The sequence below is a fragment of the Alligator mississippiensis genome, chromosome 1 (genome assembly GCF_030867095.1).
Source record: "Alligator mississippiensis isolate rAllMis1 chromosome 1, rAllMis1, whole genome shotgun sequence".
NCBI classification, from domain to species: Eukaryota; Metazoa; Chordata; order Crocodylia; family Alligatoridae; genus Alligator; species Alligator mississippiensis.
Window position 1 is genome coordinate 255,351,404 of NC_081824.1, and position 18,552 is coordinate 255,369,955.

At 38.5% G+C, this 18,552-nt stretch overlaps 1 protein-coding gene across 2 annotated transcripts in view; it reads right to left on the reverse strand.

The window, feature by feature from the left end:
- Window positions 1–18,552, reverse strand: part of EPHA3 (EPH receptor A3) — a 377,391-nt gene that overhangs the window by 356,939 nt on the left and 1,900 nt on the right. The gene's annotated exons all lie outside the window — the stretch shown is intronic.

Genomic DNA, 18,552 nt, shown 5'->3' on the forward strand with positions numbered 1-18,552 from the left:
TCTGATCTAATTTATTCCCCAATTCACCCTGGATTCATAGGGTATTTCCTAAATTGCATTAGGTAAAACATTTAATAAATAGATGCTTTCACTTCAATAAAAAACACCTCTTAATGATTCTGCTGCTGCAAGGCTAACCTCAACTTTCTTCTATTTTTAAAAAATATCTATTATCAGAGTGCAGATTTATTTGGAAACAGTTTGAAATTTTAATTCTCTACTCAATTAATTGACAGTTTTGTTAAAGTCTTATTTTAAAGAAGACAGGTTCAAATAAAAAACCATATTTCTGACACTGCTTTTTACAAACACAAAAATAATTTCATTAACTCATCATGAACCATTTAATTAGATTCTAAAAGCAACTGATCCCTAAACTACCCATTTATTATCATAAGCCAGAAAAAGTGAATCAGTATATACTAACAACCACAAGGAATGTATATGAGTACAAGTTAATAAGAAATCATTAAGGGACAACACAACAGCCTTGATTTCCATCAATACATAGATCCAAGCACCTCCAATATTTGCATCTTGTAATTTCTTTTAACTATGGAAATTACTGATAATGAAAAAAGCCAGAAATCTCATTTCACATATGAGGAAATTTTAACATCTCAATATGATGGATCTACCAGAAATAACTGCAACAATCTAGGCATTTCTGTCAAGGGTTCTTCTGTTTGTAAGCCTGAAGGGTTGTCACTGTTCCGAGGACCAGATGGTGTGAGTATTGGTGCTCAGAGAAAGGAAAAGAATGGGACTAGGAGGAAAAAGCATGTAAAATTGTCCATAAATCTGTTAAGTAGTGTGCCATTTGTATTAATTTTGGCATCCTCCTTGACTTGCTATTTAATTTTTGTCATCGTTAGGAAAATAAAGCTATTAAGCCCCCTCCTCCCCCCCCCTTTTTTTTTTGAAACCAGAGTGGGGAGGCGAGGGGGTGGTGAAAGGCAGACACATGAAATCAGAGAGAGAGAACAGAGAATGCATCGTGATAAAAAATATATATATATTTTCACATTTGTGTTATTTCACAATGAATGACTTATTCTCCAGTCTGTGGAATGAAAAACACTTCTCCCTTAAAGTTATATCCCTACTTTATAAAAAAATGGGACTATGAGTTATTTCTTTTTTTCCCTTATCTAGGGAGTTGTAATGGTGAGTGCAACACTGAGAAGAAAATTGCTATTAATATCCCTAATGTAGAGCAGGGTGGTACCTTGGAGACTGGTTCAGAGGGGCATGAGGTTTCATAAGCAACAACCTACTTTCTCAGACGTGGCTGTTGCCTAGGAAAGCACATTCAGAATCTCTTTTGTATGTCTGGTGAAGTAGACTGCTGTCTATGAAACCTCATGCCTCCAAACCCGTTGGTCTCTAAGGTGCCAGCCACCCTGCCCCATCTTTTGCCTGATTTCAGACAAACTCACTAACCGCCTCTCTGATATCACTAACATAGTTCAGTCAAAGTGTGGAATCCAGTATAGCTGGGATGAAGCTGTATAACAGTAAAACCAGGGCGTGTTAAGGCTTTAAGTGGGTTCACAGAGCCTTGGACAAGTAACTTTGGAGTGAGTTTTGTCAAGTCAAACATCACATGGGCCCCCTGCCACAATTCAATGGCAATTGGCAAAAGTGTTCCCATTTCTCAACTCCCATGAAGAGTGAGTTTACTGGGATAGTAAATCCTCTGGGCTCTAAAACATTCTGGGTTAAGGTTCCTTCAGTGCTTCCTACTGGACCTATAAGATATAATTAATCACTGAAAGTCACGCTTTCTACCCTAATGGTGAGGAACTTCCTTACAGATAGGTAGTGTCCCCTTCTTTGATACCCACTGTGTGAACATGAGTGTTTATACCCAGGGTCCTGATGTGGCCCAGTACCTTTACATGAATAAATATAGGTTGTTTTCTAGCAGTTCCCTCTCACCATTAGGTGTATAGCACGAGTGTTCATATGTAGCAATACTCACAAGTTACAACACCAATCAGAACGAACAAAAAAAAAGTTACAGAACAGCAGCAACCCTGTAATTTAGGCTTAAAAATAGGAACCAAATCAGCTAACGGCAAAGGCAGGAAAATTCCTCTTAACAGAAGAGAGGTGCTGAAAAATCACAATAACAACCTGGTTCTGATCCAAAGCAGTCCCTTTCATAGCACAAAGATTGAATGCAAGATCTTAGTCTGACATACAATTTTCTTGGTTTTCCTCTCTGATCATTTTTTATGCATCTTATATATGTTTCACTAGCATTTGGAAATACTTATTTACTGATAAATTCAGGAAGGTGGGAGATGTTCTCTAGGATAATTTTGTGATGAACTGATTCATCAGGTAGCCATCTCCTGTTCAGTCTTATACTTTTTCCATCAATTTTCATTTATGCCAAAAGGGAAAGAGACTAACAGGCCAAGTGCCCCTCTGGGCAAATAAGATCAGAAGCCTCATGTTCCTCTACTTACAATATGACCTTCATTGACAACCAGTTTTTTGTTCTGCCTTTCTGTCAAATAATGAGAGACAGGTCAAGACATATTTGTCTATATGACAAAATGCAATGCTGTAAAGAGATACACCAGCTAACTCTGAACAAAACCTTCCAGCAGATCTGAATAACTAAGGCAAAGTGCTGCCACCTTGTTTTACACTGGTCCAGTTCCTGACCTAACCCAGATACCTCTGCACAACACTGTACATATTCGTACATGAGAGAGCACTAGTAGAAAATGCTCAAAGGAAACACTCCTCACAGACATTGACAATCTTTGTAAAGACATCTTATCCTTTGTTCAGGACCTTCCTCCATGGTCTAATAGGATTCGTTTTAGGAGCCAGCATATTTTAGACTGATTTCCATTGTGCAGTTAATTGTGATGCTCAAAAGTTCAGGTTCGCAAGAATCTAACTCAGAATTGAAAACAGCATTTTTTTTTTACTTAGAAAAAAAAGTTTAAAGGGTGGGTTTTTTATCTCCTCCTTCCAGAAAAAGTGCCGCTTTTAACAGTTTGTTGCTCTTGTTCGCATGTTGATCATTGGAAAAAGGCTCATGAGATATACAAGTAATATTTTCCTTAGTTTTAGTAAAGGGAAAACTACATAGTATCCTCTCAGGTACCTCAATACATAACGAACAGTACAACTAGGCTTCAATAGGCTGTGACAGTCACAGCGTGGAGCACAAAGCATGGAAGAAAAGATTGATAAAACTGAATGTTGTGTCTCATGATCTATCATGTTAAAAATCTGAAGTAAAAAGAAAAAAAAAAACCAATCCCTTACATCAAATGAAATGATAAAGATTGAAATAAAAACTGTGGATTAGATATTTGTGACCTAAATCTTTTTGTAAGGATTAGAAATAATAAATAAATAATGTTAGATTATAAAATCTACTGTCCCATATAACAAAATAACTCCAAAGGATTTCATGAGCTGTGATGCATATACTGGAACATATTAAGAGCCAATGCATTTGGTGATGGGTGGATTCAGGATTGCAGTGATGGGGGGTTAAGGCCACGCTCTCTTCGGGGGCTGGGAATAAGGGAAGGGAAGAGAGCTCTTTGCGTGTGTGCCACACAGTTGAAAGAGATGTGGCCTCATCCCCTTGCTGTGATCTTGGATGCCAGTGAGTTCCATATGTGCTGTGAGCTCTGAGCTCACCAACACAGGGTCTGCCCAGAGTTCCTGTTTTCAAGCAACACTGGAGCCTGCTGCTAGCCACTTTCTCGATCTCCCTCACCTCCCCTTTGCCCTTGCTAAAATCAGAGCAGGGAAAGGGGGAGAGAGGATGAGCAACGGTAGCATAGGGACTCCAGAACTGAATGAAAGCAGAGGCTTCACATCACTGGCCACTCCGCCCCTCCTTTCCTTTGCTGCTGAGGGGAAGAGAGATGGAAAGAGTGAAGAGCAGCAGGCTCCAGAGATGCTTGAAAGCAGCAACTGTGGGCAAAGCCTGCACCAATTGGTGGTGAGCTCACAGAGCTCACAGCATGTGTGGAGCTCCCAGCAGAAGTGGGTGAGCTCTGACAACTTACTTCCCATATGACAAACCACCAAAGGAGGGGGTTGCAACCACCCCTGGGTTCTTCTCTGTGTTTGCTTTCCAACCTTGACCTGACCAACAAATACATAGCCATGTCAACAGCTGGTGCATAACCCAACGGGATTTTTCAATGTATATAATTAAAAGTTAATTTAAAACCAAAATATGCCTATATTTTACTTTCTATTTTATAAAATGTGTAAGTAATATGAAATAAGGTAAACTGTAAACATTTGTTTTAAAAAGAAGAGATGATGAAAGATCTAGAACTAATATATGTACAGCATGCATTTCCTAAGAAGTTTTTATATATAGGCATACTGCTAGCAAACTTGGGCACACCTCCAGTGATTTAAGCAGTCACAACTAATCTCTAGGCATAGCCTGATTTTCAGAGGTGTTGAGGACTAACAAGTCTCACTGATTTTAATGAGATCAAGTCATTTGACCTTCACTCCCATATCCTAAGGCTTAACATAGGCAATGGAATCACAACTTCAGGGCTCCCTCTATTCCTGACACTGACCCACCATATATGATCTCAGTGGGCTCACCATTGGCACCCTATTCCTTAGTATCCTCCTTTAGAGGAATGGCTGATTATTTACCCACTTCACAAGACTTTATATTTCGATTTACTCATGTGTTTATATAAGTAGAAGGTTCCAGTAAAACTACACAGTCAACCCTGATACAACCAAAAGCATAATACCGTAAACTTTTTCGCATTCCTCAGTAGCACTGGGTGTTGGCTGCAGCCACAGCTCAGGATTTTGACTGGAATGTGCCAGTGCTCCCCCTGGCACTGAAACCCAGAGATTTTTTGATAGAGAATTTTTTCCCCCTGCCCCCCTCCCCTATCAGGTCAGACTGATCACTGTATTTGGGGTCAGGAAGGAATTTTACCCCATGGTCAGATTGGTATGGACTGTGAGGGGTTTTGTCTTCCTCTGTAGTACAGAGCATGGCCCTCCTCCTTGAATCTCTCAAGTATATTTTAACGATCTGTGCAGCAGCAGGATGTTGGTCACTATGCTCCCCCTGGTTTAAGTCCCATCAGGAGCATTGGCACACCCAGTCGAAATTGGAACCAATATCCAATGCTTCTGAGGAAGATAGTAAAAAAACCATGATTCATGCAGCAACCAGAGAGGAAAATAATTCCTTCCTAGTCCATGTGGCAATCAGCAAAGCCCAGGAGCATAGGGGATACCCACAGTACAGCATAGGCATAGCTACTCATAGATCATCCCTGATCAATACTTGTCTAACCTCTTCTTGAGCACCTCCAGTGATGCAGATTCCACAACTTGCTTTGGCAATCTATTCCATTGCCTCACTGTGAAGAAGTTTTTCCTGATATCCAATCTAAACCTACTTTGCTCTAACTTCAAACCATTGGTCCACATGCTGGTCTGCAGCAGCAGCAGCAGAGAGAAAAGATAGTTTCCCACTCCTTTATGGCAGCCCTTCAGATACTTGAAGGCTGCTATCATGTCCTCTTATTAAGCACCTTTTCCATAAACTGAACATACCTATTTCTCCCCAAACTCTCCTTGTATGACTTGCCTTCCAAGTCCTTTTATCATTTTTGTCAGCTATCCCTGAACCCTCTTCTCCATAGTCTTTTTAAAATGTGGAGCCCCAAACTGCACATAATGCTCTAGATGAGGCCTATCCAGTGCTGAGTAGAGAGGCATTATCACCTCCCATGTCTTACACCTATTGTTTCTAATTATGCAGCCCAAAACCGCAGAGCCCTTTGGATTTTGAGCACTTTCAGGACCAGACTCTCTTTCAGTGCCAATCGACATTTTGATACTTGAGTCTACTTACAAATGTTGTGGCAAGAATATGCTGTTCACTCCTTCAAACCTCTAAACTTTACTAAATTGTGATATAATTCTTTGGTCAGTTTCTTACTGAGCGATACAAATTGGTACAGTTTCTTATGCTTTAAACATAAAAATTTAAAAAAATCTTGTTTAATTATCACATCCCTGTAAGTTGGCATTGGCATATAAATATTTCTGTATAAAACCAAGGTCATACCAGCAAAAACTGAGCAAAGAGGACTTCTCAAGAGATGGGATGGAGATTTTTTTTAAAGGTCAACAGCTTGCTAATAATACCTCAGTACACTCTACTAGTCCAAGTTATGCAAGTTTTTCTCTTTAAAACGACGCCAGATACTTGTGAGGGTGAATTCTGTTTGACAGTATTTAAATATCACAGTGCTCTACAAAATGAGCAGCGATCAGTGCCCCCACTCTGGAAATTCAGTGACTTATTCCTTTCATTCAACAGTCTTTCTTGCTGCAGAGCACACTGTCTCTATTAATGCCATATGGCAATGTGCCGGCAGTGCCGTCTATTGAGAACATGAGTGTCTTTGGGTTGGGTTTTTTTGGGTTTTTTTTTAAGAACCTTGCCTCCTGCCTGGCTACTTTGGGCTTCACAGCAGCCAACTTCACAATGTAAGAGAAACCATAATTAGTTGCTTCAATATAGATTTATGCCAAGTTGAGGAGATGAAGCTCTTCCCAGAGCTTGGAACAGGAATGTAACACACATGGAATGCAAGCCTTGCTTGCATTTTCTTATGGTACAAGGGGTTATCTGAATGATGGGGTTGGGTGGCATTCGACATACAGGCAGATACTGTTCCAAGCTGAAAACAAATACTACCTTGGAGCACGGGTACAGTCATGACAATGGACCTGATTCTGTTCTCAGTTATTTTAGGCTAAATTGGGAGTAACTTCACGGAAGACCAACTTGTTAAGTGTAAATCCAATAAGAACTAAGAATCATGATGCAACATTTAGGGGAAAATGTGAAATTAATTATTATTGTAAACTGAAGATAGAATCAAAACCTAGAAGAAAAAAATTATAAATAAATGGTGTGCCAAGCAGAAGAATCTTTGTTTCATATAAACGGGAAGTGAGAGCTCACAAACAGCCAAATTTAAAAACTGTGAAGTAAAATGATCTGATAACACCAGCTTACTTATTGGAAGCATTCCCTAGCTGCATGGAGGAGGTATGAATATTAGTATGATCAGTGACTGAGCAGCTAATACAAGGTGATTTTTGACTAAACAACATTTTTCCATTCACCATTTTTGCAAAGAAACAACAAAAACCCACACACCACAACATCTTTATAGTGTTGTCTTTTCTGGTTAAGCATCAAACTGTTAGTTTGAGAGTGTATTAGTTATTAGGCAAAATGCTAACAAAAGGGAAAAAACTTAGTTTTGCTATCCAACACAAAAAATGGGGATGCCCATAATTGAAATGTGTCGTGTAAGTCTTGGAAGCATAGAAAACACTTTGCCGCAGGAATCTAACCAGGATTTGGTTTTGGGGTGGGACACACTGGAGTCTGCTCACATACTGACATACATTTTTAGATCAGCAGCTTCCCTTTTTCCAAGGACAATCTGTACCTGAATTTTTATGCGCCTCCTCACCTATGGGCATACCTTCTAGTCTCGGGGACTCAAACTGACCTGATTCCAGGCAAAAGTGAAGTAGATGGATTTGCAACAGCTCAAATTTTTATCTTAAATTTGTTTTGTGGCTAGAACCGATACCTGCAGGCCGGCAGGCAGACTAGGTTTGACCAGACAGATGACCTGCCCATTCCCTGGAACCAGGCATCAAAAATTAGGCAAAGGGGTTCTAGTGAATCTTTGGTTGTAGACAAGAAGTCATTGGGAAATTAGGGATAACTTCAACAGGAATAACCAGTGCTATGCTCCTTTTCAAGATAGAGTTAATCAACAAAGCCTGACCCAAAATTATCCCTGCTGCAAATCTAAGTAGCTGACTGGGGCACAATTGACAACCCAGAGGTCACAAGTTTGAGGCCGTAAGAGAAGCAATCACAGCACAGTCCTGTGAGATTCCAACGGCACACATGTAAACAGGCCCACCTTGTTACATAAGGACAGAAAAAAGGAAGGAAGAGCAGGCCTGATTCCATAGTTATTTTACTGCCCTTTTGTGCCCCTTAAGGCATCATTTAAATGCTGTAATTCAGGCTGCAGAACATTCTTTTAGTGCAGAACCCTTGTGGTACAGGAGACAGGCCAAAATTTGGCCCTTCTGCTATGCCAGTTCTTCTATTCCACATGCAAGCCTCAGTGGGAATTCTGTTGCAGATCAAGGCCAATCTGTAGTTCTTAAGAAGAAAGACTGCTGTGAGATTTGCACTTTTAACAAATCACAGCTATGCGGCAGCTGTACTGTACAACACAAACATGATTTTGTGCAGAACATTGCAGATTTGGCAAGTGACATTTTCAATCTGTGATTAAATTGCTGACTTCAGAATTGAACCAGAAAACTCCATACATTCGCCCTCCCTCTCCTCACCCCCTCCCCCAAAAAACCCTAATTGATTTAAAACTGAATGCAGAAAAATCCTGACGGGTACACGGCCTCTGCCATTGCAGTAAAGATGTTTGGAAAGTATTAGCTAAAGTATGCCCAAATCTAATAGTTCTTGTGATCAACCTCAAATAAAAAAGCACAAGGGCCCAGCAATATTCAGATGTGCCGAGTTACTAGTTTTTATTTATTTTTTCTTTTTACAGAAATTTGTTTTCTCATACTTTGAGTCATCTAAGGTCAGTTAATAATTTACTGACGCTCTAAGACTCTGTTCTCTTCATGAAATACACTACTTAACGACTTGTAGGGCGAGGGTACAGGTAGATTCTTTCCACGTTTTGAAAATGACAATGAGTTTCTTGTTTATTTTCTCACAGAGCTGGTGCAAAGAACTTCAAGAGAGAACCCGGGACAGTGACAAGCACTATAATAATACTCACAAGTAAAGAGCCAGATTGTAAATTGCAACAGACAGGAACAAATCGGAAAGAAAGCTGTGACTGAGCCACATTACACTCCCTGGCTCCCCACTTGCAATGTGTGAAAAGATTCTATTGCTGCCATGGGCCAATACCAGATCATTTTCCCCTCTGCTTTGGCTCAGCAGTAGTATCTGGCAACCAAGGTTCCTTCTACTGCTCACCTCTACCACAGTCGCACCTGAATGCACAGGGAGTACAGGTGCTAAGTACAGACAGTCAAAAAGCCTGAGGCTGAATTGATTCAGTCTTTGCAGGTTAGTCTAAGCTGCAAATATTGACCCAATAAGCACATGAACACATGTTCACTTTTGATTCAGGAAATGCAACCACATGCCTACAGTGGCTCAAGCCAGAAACCAGGGGGCACTACAGGATGGCTCTCTGGCATGTAGCCTGCATGGGCTGTGTGTTCGCCGCCTCCTCCTCCTTCTGTCCCCAAGGTCTCTGGGATTTGCTGTCCAGACTCACAGCAGCAGGACTCTGCAGCGTTGCTCATCACTTCATCTCCCTGCTTCCAGGTAGCTCTGCGATTTGTAGTCCACAGTTACAGCCAGCATTAAGTAAGCAGGGCAGGGCTGCTCTGTACTCGGGGGAAGGGAAGTTTAACCCCCCTCCCTGAGCTCAGACCCCAGCAGTGGTTTGACCGGGGGGGGGGGGGAGAAGGGGCGGATGGTGGGCAATGAAGCCAGTGAGCCAGCCCTCACTGCTCTAGCTAGGGAGCAGAGGGGTGGGGCCAGCCCTGCTCTCTGGAGCAGACAGCCCAGCCCAGCCCAGGACTGCACAATGATGGGATGCTGGGGGACTCTAATTTAATTTGAACCAGGAAGGGATCTGGGGCAGATGTTTCATAAATTGCTTTGACCTAAATCAGTCAAGTCTGATACTGCATTCAACCAGGTTTATCTTAAACCAGTTTCAGCCATTTTGAAACTGGTTTATGTGCACTGAACTTCTGTTCTGTTACAGGTTTAAACCAGTTTCTGATCACTTAAACCAGTTTATATGTAACTTCTCTCCCTGGCCAAGTGGAAGCCTTGCAGAACTGTTTTCACAACCACTAAAAGAGAAGTATGCAAGTGTTTAAACTGGCAGGTTATGAGCCATCTCCCATGTGCAGACAGGGACAGGGACAAGATTTGGAATTGATAGAACTATAAAATCCACACAAGATAGAAGTATGGGAGGAGGTTTGTTTGAGTTTTTTAGATAGGAATTTAAGCTATTAAATATTTATTATTAAGCTTAGAGAAGTGTTAATCTACTGACAAACAATTGACAGTATCAAGGTGTACAAAAGCTAATTGGGTAGGTGCAAAATAGGAAAGAATGTACTCATTTTATTGTGCATCCAATACATACTGAGCCTCCACAGTTCACAATGCCCTTAAGTCCTATTCACGGAAGATTGGGCTCTAATTCTGACAGGATAAGAGAGAAATCTCTTAAGCAGTCTTTCAGCAGAAGACAGCAACTAAACTAATAGACACATTGCCAGTCAGGAGCAAGGTGCTTTGGCAGAAATGATTGGGAGATTTCTTCACAGCTTTGCAATTTTGCTTAGTTCCTCACATTTTTTTTCTCATGGGTGAACTTCACCTAACCCAGATTCAACTTATTTTTTCACTAATCTAAGGTGTTGTTAAAACTGTGTCACTCACTTTCTAAATGTGCAAAATCCTATCACTGGAGGTTTGGTATGTAATGTTTACCCAATGGGTCTAATAAGGTTTTAGATTAATTCACCTCCTATTTCCTGTAGGTTGTTACATTACCAGTTCTTTTCATTAGGGAAGGAATTAAAAAAGGAAAAAAAAAAAAGGATGAGCATAATGGAGCTCCAAGCCTTCCACTGGAGGGAAAGAGGTGTAAATATATTTTGGATTCCATTTTATGCTCAAATTCCTTCAGCTATCCTTTTTCTAGCATCTCTTATGGACCATATACACATCTTAGTATGTGAATTCAAGGTCCAGGCTCACAGAGAATGATTCTACTGTGTTACCATTATGTTTAATTGGCAGTAACTCAACTGAATATTTCCCCATAAGCAGTGTTCACCCCTACAATGACTCCCAAAAGGATGGAACATACTCAAGGCCCTGATCTTATGAGGTCTTGATCATGTACTGTTTTGGGGAACTACAGGTAATCAATAGCTCTTTGATGCTAGAGTTTATTGCAAGACAGACAAAAACCTAAATAAAGTAGAACGTTAATTTGTGAAGAAGGCAATGACAGTTTATTGAGTTACAACTATTCTAAAATTTAAAAATGGGACTGTACCAGAAAGCTTCCTCCTCCAAAGCAAAGATATTAGACATATTTCTCTAGGCAGAGAGACCATGCTGAGACACTATTCTATACAGGTGCATGTCCCAGAGTTTCATTAATCTTTTCTTTCTACGTGTCTTTTTAAGGGTGCATTTTTTTTTTTTTTTATAGATGCACAGAGTATGACATGCTTGGGTTCTTACCCACTTCCTTGTGCATACAAAATACACCCAAGGGCGAATCATTAATTTTTGTGTGTGTGAACTGGGAGAGTAACGAGCTGATAGCATCAGAAAGTGTCATTCTGAGGAAATCAAGATGCTAAAACAAGTTCTATTTTCCAATACAGTGATGTCACCAATATGCTATTTCATTGTTTGCCAGGTTAACAGAATTTATGGAGGTAATTAATGCAGAACATGTGTGCTAAGCTATCCATATGAAAAATGGAATTGCCCCAGACTTAATTTGCTGCCTTTCCAATTCAGATGTTGCTAACATTTTTTTCGCTCTTCCCATATGCATGAACTACAAATATTTATAACTAAGGTAAATACTAACTTAACTATTACATTCTTACCCATCCACTCATCACAATTTTTCACTGTCCTTAGTCTGCTGGTTCTTCACCTCCTCCCTGACCTGAGGAAGAATGTCCTGCATTTGAAACCTTGACAAATTCTATCCCAACCATGCAGTTGGTCCAATAAAAGACATTACCCCAAAGAATCCTTGCCTCTCGCATCACCTTGTCCCAAGACTCTTGCCAATCATGCCTTATGCTCCCCTTGTATTCGCATTGGGCACCCCTGCCCTTCACAAGCATAGAAATATTCCTTGTGCACAAGCCCCAGAGCCTATTTTCTGCCCTCCTTCTCTTCAGTCAGCATGCGTATGTGTAGGCATTGCCGCTACTGGATACTCTAATAGATCCCGTGTCCACTCACCACTCCCCCAAACTCCATCACAGTGTGTTCTGTCTGTAGCTGAGCCTAACCACCACTTCATTAGGGAATCACTAAGTCAGTGAAAAAGAAACACTTGCAAAAGACAGTTGCAGGATTGGACTCTGAGACCTCAAGACCTTATTTACTCAAAAAAACTTCATAGCTATAGGTTCTCCAGTAATGCTGTTCCATGAGTATCATGCTGTTCCATGAGCTGACTGAGGTTTGTATTCTTTAACCTCCTGTCATTTAAAGGTTAAATAGGGTGTTAAAAATGTCTAAGTCCTGCCTACATAGCAGCATCCATGGAACAGCTTCCACTGGAAAATAACAAACATGAAACCTGCTAATACACACAAAGCCTGAATGCTTTTGGGGGCAGGGAGATTCTTTCTTTGTGCCTTGTTCAGTGCACAGCACATTGTCAGCATTGAATTAAGAATTATAATAGTGCTACTAATGGGAGTATGCTTTGGGCGGTTGTTTATTTGCTGAGATTCAGCTCAGGCCTTCCTCTCTGCTTGACCAATCCCATCCCAAACCTCTTCCCCCATTAAAAACAAAAAAACCCCAAAAATGGAAAAATACTCAATTCCATGGTGTTTCTTACTGGACAAAGTTTGTGGGAAGCCTGCTGTACAGTGAAGTAGTTTTTGCACTTTTAAAATTTGAGAATCCAGACAGTTACTCTCTCCACGAGAAGTTTGCTTTTGTCATGGAGAAAGTAACTTTCTCTTTAGACAAAGACTTCAAAGCAAACATTTAAGTTTGTGCCTCCTTTTATATACACACACACACATGCACACACACACACACACATACACACACACACATATATATGCGCATACACAAACACATGCTCATATACACACACACACACATACATACACACATATATATACACATTATATATATGCAGAGTTCAGATTTCTAACAGTCTTTTTATTAATATCTTAAAATACAGATCCAAGTAACTTTACTTTTTCCATTGAGGTATAGATATAAAAACTGTGTGGGAAGCAGGCTGCATAAAAAGGAAAAAAAAAAAAAAAAAAATCACTGTTCCTGTAACATATTACATTAAACTGCCCTGACTGAACCTTATTCAGTAACATTCATCCTATTGTTTGCTTAATTGCTAGTAAGTTTCTGCTACTGTTCATTTCGTCTCCTATTATCTTTTCAGCAATATTTTTCCAGCAAATTAATGGGATTTTCTCTCCATATTTTGCCTGAAACAGCAGGATACAGTAGTTTACAAAAAAAAAAGGGAGTGTGACAGTAACATTTCTACTTACAGTGTGTCTAGTTTAATAACATCTCTGCAAGTTTAAGACTTTATTTGGTGTGATTGCATTCATTCCATCCAACCGTCTCCCAGGCTGGAGTGTAATTCTTTTGTCACTGTCCCAACGTTTTCTTTCAGATAGGATTATCTTTATTTCTATATCTTTATTTCTTTAGCCAGTCACTCATTACTGAGCTTCACAAGCAGTCCATAATCTGAGGGTCCCAATTCATATTACACATTGGCTTCACACTCTTTTAAAAAAATTAAGAAAAAACTTTGGGCATGATTTTGAAATGCACCGAAGTGTCTCAGACAACTGATCCTAAAGTAACAGAAGTGCTTTTAAAAATTACTCCCAAGAAATGTAAATGAAGTTGGTCCTGAATTAGACCAGATAAAATCTCTCTTGAGCTTCTAAAGTTCTTTATGATGAAGAAGGGTATTTTGTAATTGTTTAGGAAACAATTGTAATTTAAAACTATGGATTTTATTTTTACTTTCCTTCCAATGTATAGTAACAAAAACGGCAGTTGCATTACAGGTCATAGTAATGAAATCTCATTGGTTCTATATGCACAGTTTTTTGGTTTGGGGTTTTGTTTTGGGGTTTTTTTTAAAATATGGACTCTCTCAAATGGAATGCTAAAGAAGTTATAATGATAAAGGGTTGAAGCACACTCCCGGTATAATTTTTTTCTTCCTATTTCTGCAGCCCTTTCACTCAGAAATGCTTCTCAGCAACTGAGCAATTTTTCATAAAAAGTGGAGCAGTGGTAAAAGTAAAACGAATAACGACCTTTTCAACAGAGAATCCCCACCAGTTGCAACCAGTTTCTAAAATCTTGAATAGTAAGGGGTTCGTAAGCCCTGTGATACTGCACGTACCTCTGACCTTCTCCTAATGGGCAACTCCTCCTTGCCCAGTTAATTCAGCAACATCAAGGTCAGTGTGACTTTTTGAAAAATATCACAATTCGGTTTCACAGAGCATCACATGGAACTTTAGCAATTTTGTAAAGGACGTCATTATACCTCCAGATAAATGAAACTGCAACCTTGGACACCATTATACCTAGATGAATAACGGATACCTAACAGAACCACATCAGCCTCTGTTTAAAAGTCTGCAGACTGTACTCTCGGGTTTGGTAACAGCTCTGTAGTGACCCTCACTGGTGATCCAGATCTCTGAAAATCCAGATCTCTGAAAACAAAAAACCTTCTCTGAACACCTGCATCTGTATTTCTAAGCCTTTCATCATATGGGGATTACAAGAACAAGAGTGGTTACATACTTTCCCGGAAGAAAAGTTGTATATTTTGAAAAAAAAAAAAAAAATCGAAAGCAAGTATGCCGACAACACTCATCCCAAGGACAACATTGATTTTAAATAAATATCAAGATTTTTGCTGAAAGGAAATGCAAACAAGATCCATTCAGTTATAATGAGAATTTATATAACTGAATTATTTGTAATGAGTATACTGTAACAATTACAGAAACAACTTATAAGATTTTTTTCAGTCAGCTGATGGCCCTAAAGATTGTAACTTCTTAGGAGTTAACGCAGGGTAAAAATTAAACAGCATTCCCTGCCACCTTGTTTATTATTTTTCATTTGTTTGGGAACATATGGATGTATAAAAAGTGCATAAAAGTAAATAAATAAATTGTAACAAGAACCTTAGTTTTAGATATGTTTGTACATTAAATTTGTTATTGAGAATCGACTGATTTTTTTTTTCATTTTGCCACAATGCAATAAACACAACATTAATTAAGCAGGAAAGATTTAAAGTGGCCAATATAAAAGAAAACAAATAATTCGGAGAATTAAAATCTCCTATTAAAAACAGTCTTACAAAACAAAGGATCTGCTCTTTCTCTTCCGGTAGCACTGCATGTTAAAAACATCATGGTGTGAATTTTAAAGCACGCTCATTACTTGTCTCACCATATAGATAGGGATTAAAGCACAGCAGCTTTGAATAAGCTACAGCTGTATGAAAAATAGCCCTTTAAATCTCACCAGTTTTATTCTTCCCAAATTCAAGTCCAAAAGGACAATATGGTTTTTGTTAATATTGCTGAAGCTATTTTTATGGTTTTCACAATTAAACTCTTAAAAAGTAGTCGCTTAACTTTAAATGCATCAGGACTTACGTCATGATGCATCAAGCCCTGCATGACCTAATAGCAGCTGACATACAGTAAGAAAAGGTTTGTGAAAAAGTATTTCTTAGACAACACTCCCTTTCAGTTTCTACAGAAAAATTTCCCATCTTTTCAGTATTTCTTAACATCACTGAAACATCTACGGACTAGTTAGTCATACATTCCGCTGCAAAACTGAAACTGGTATTACAAAAAATGCAACAGCTGACATCACTACAAAGCATATTAATATTAATAAAGTCCTTGGGTTAAAAACCTACGTAAATAAAGCTATGCAGTTTTGATTGCAGAAAGATGTGCAGTCCCGAGATGGTAAAACATGAGTAACACTCGAAACCACACAATGGAAAACAATATAGCCCAAAAAGAGGAACTGATTAGAAGCTATTTGTTTACCAAAGCTGAGACTATTTAAAACCAAGTACTGTAAACACGTTTACAATATTGGTCTCTTTCTGAAGTCATGTTCATAAGAAATTAATTTTATGCTAGATTGAGAGGTTACAAGAAGTTTCCTGTCTGCACAGTCAAAATATTATTGAAGCAATTCAGGTTGTCAGTAAAAGCTTAAACAAATTTGCTGATAATCCTGTTAATGACCTAGGTCAAGTGTTAACTGTTGTGGGTTATAAAACAGTGAAATTAAGGTTGCTGGTACCCTCGGGCAAATAGCATAGTTATAGAAAATGATCAAGAAGAACTATTACATTACAGAATTATATAACTCATTCAATTTCTTGATAATAGACGAACTGTTTAGAAAGAAATTACATTCCTCTAAAAAAAAAAAAAAAGAAAAAAGAAAAGAAAGAAAGAAAGAAAATGTAATCCTCCCAAAGTAAAAAAGTGTTAGCTACAACTGGAATAACAGTGCACGTGGTTTCTGTGCACCTTAAGGGTAACGGCATATTGTCATACTGAGGTTTCTGTTTGCAAGTTGAAAACTGATGCCTAACCTAAAATAGGGAATAAGCCACTCACTATAGTCAGAAATCCATTCTTCCTAACGTTTTCTGATTTCACGCAAAATGGGATGCACTTCAATACTAGACAGAGCCAGACCCCACTTTTAAACATCTTAACTACTAAGACTTTTGAGAAGTACAAAGTGGAAGCATGTTTTTATTTGAATCAAAGCTTACTCCGTGGTGGATAACGTAAGGAATAAGCTTTGGAGGAAATTAGCCATTTCCACAAGAGAATGGTTTCTCTAAATTAAAAATGTTGGTGATGATGTAAATCATCACATGTTCTACCTCTCCCTAACCAAAAAAAGTCCACCTGGATTTAATAATGAAAAGTGAAGTAAGCCTACATGACCACTACTTCTATTTTTTTCTGTTTCAGCATTAGAATTAGGTGAAATGACTCCGCATTTTACATCATAGTTTACTATTAAAACACCTCCATAAAAATTCTATTTAGTTCTTCCAGAGGCACAGAAAAATCTGACGTAAGTTTTTGGTGACAGACCACAGAAACTTCAATATGCCTACTATGTATTTGCTCCCATGCCACCATAAGTTACACGGTACTGAACAGCAAGTGGAAAGTTCTTTCTTAAAAGGGTTGGTGATGAGAAATTAAATAGTTACTAAAGTTAATTGAATGTCAAAGTTAATTGAATATATGGATATATGTGTAAATAAACTATACATTTATATATTTTAATCAAATCACCTCATCAATCTGGCTATACAGACGCACCACTTGATAATATTTTCAGGTAAAAGCAGTGATTTTTCATTCTTACAGCTGGGTGGGGGTATATAAATATGGATTTTCCCTTCACTTTTTTGTGAGGAAATTTAGGGCAAAGGCGGGGAGGGAGAAGAATAAAGGAAGATGGCTGGGAGAAAAATCACTAAAAGCAAAATGCAAAACCTTTATGAACTCAGATTTTAAGCTGCACATGGATATTTGATTGTCAAATGTACTTTGTGGGCTTGTGTCTGAGGTTCACAATTTATAAAAACACAAACCTTTAAACTTACCATTTTATTCTTAATATACAGTAACTAAGCTGAAAAGCTAACCTGAGCCTTCCTAAATGATCATAAAAAAATCAATCATTTTAAAGTTAGTGTGATTTCTTTTTTGCAGGCATACTTACTTTTCATCCTTAGGAAAGAACACTGAATATATTCATCTGGAAGATGAAACATGTAAGAGCTGCTCTTTTGTTAGTGTTTCCATTAAACTTTTAGAAAATGTTTACATACATTTTATTTTGCATAAGATTTTAAAATTAACAAATCTAAACCTGAAAAAGTCATAATGAATACTGTCTTGATCAAAGTCTTTTTGGAGTGGCAATCCCCAATATATATTTCGTATTAAACACAATTCTGCCCCCCCCACACACACACCCCACTTTCCCTAATTCGATATTATTAAATGTCAAAGCCAGCAATTTTCAGTAATAATAATAAAAAATCCAGTGGTGTTCTTGCAAACTTGGAAAAAATATCTTTTGCCCTTCATTAAGGTCCTAGTTCATACTGTGCGTCTATCTGCCATGGAAGCAGAGCTGCTCTGCTGACTGTGTAACAGAACTACGTACCTTACTACGAAGCTTTTGCAATAAAATACACACGCACACAAGTAACCTTCACTAACATGCTTGTTCGTATTAGCCAAAATCATTTGTGAAGGGCAACAATATTTATATAATAGCTCATAGCTGAAGAAAGTTTGAGCTAAGCCTACCACTTTGAAAGCACGTTCTATTAAATAACCTTTGAAGCCTTGACTATACAAAAATATTTACACAGAGAAAACACACGTACAAACAGATGATCTATCATGTTTATGATAACATGGTACAATGGATGCTTCCCAAGCAGTAAAAACAGAAGATTTAAAATTTGTTTGGATTCATTAAGCCTCATTCATTCTGTAACAGTTTAATAGAAAATAAAT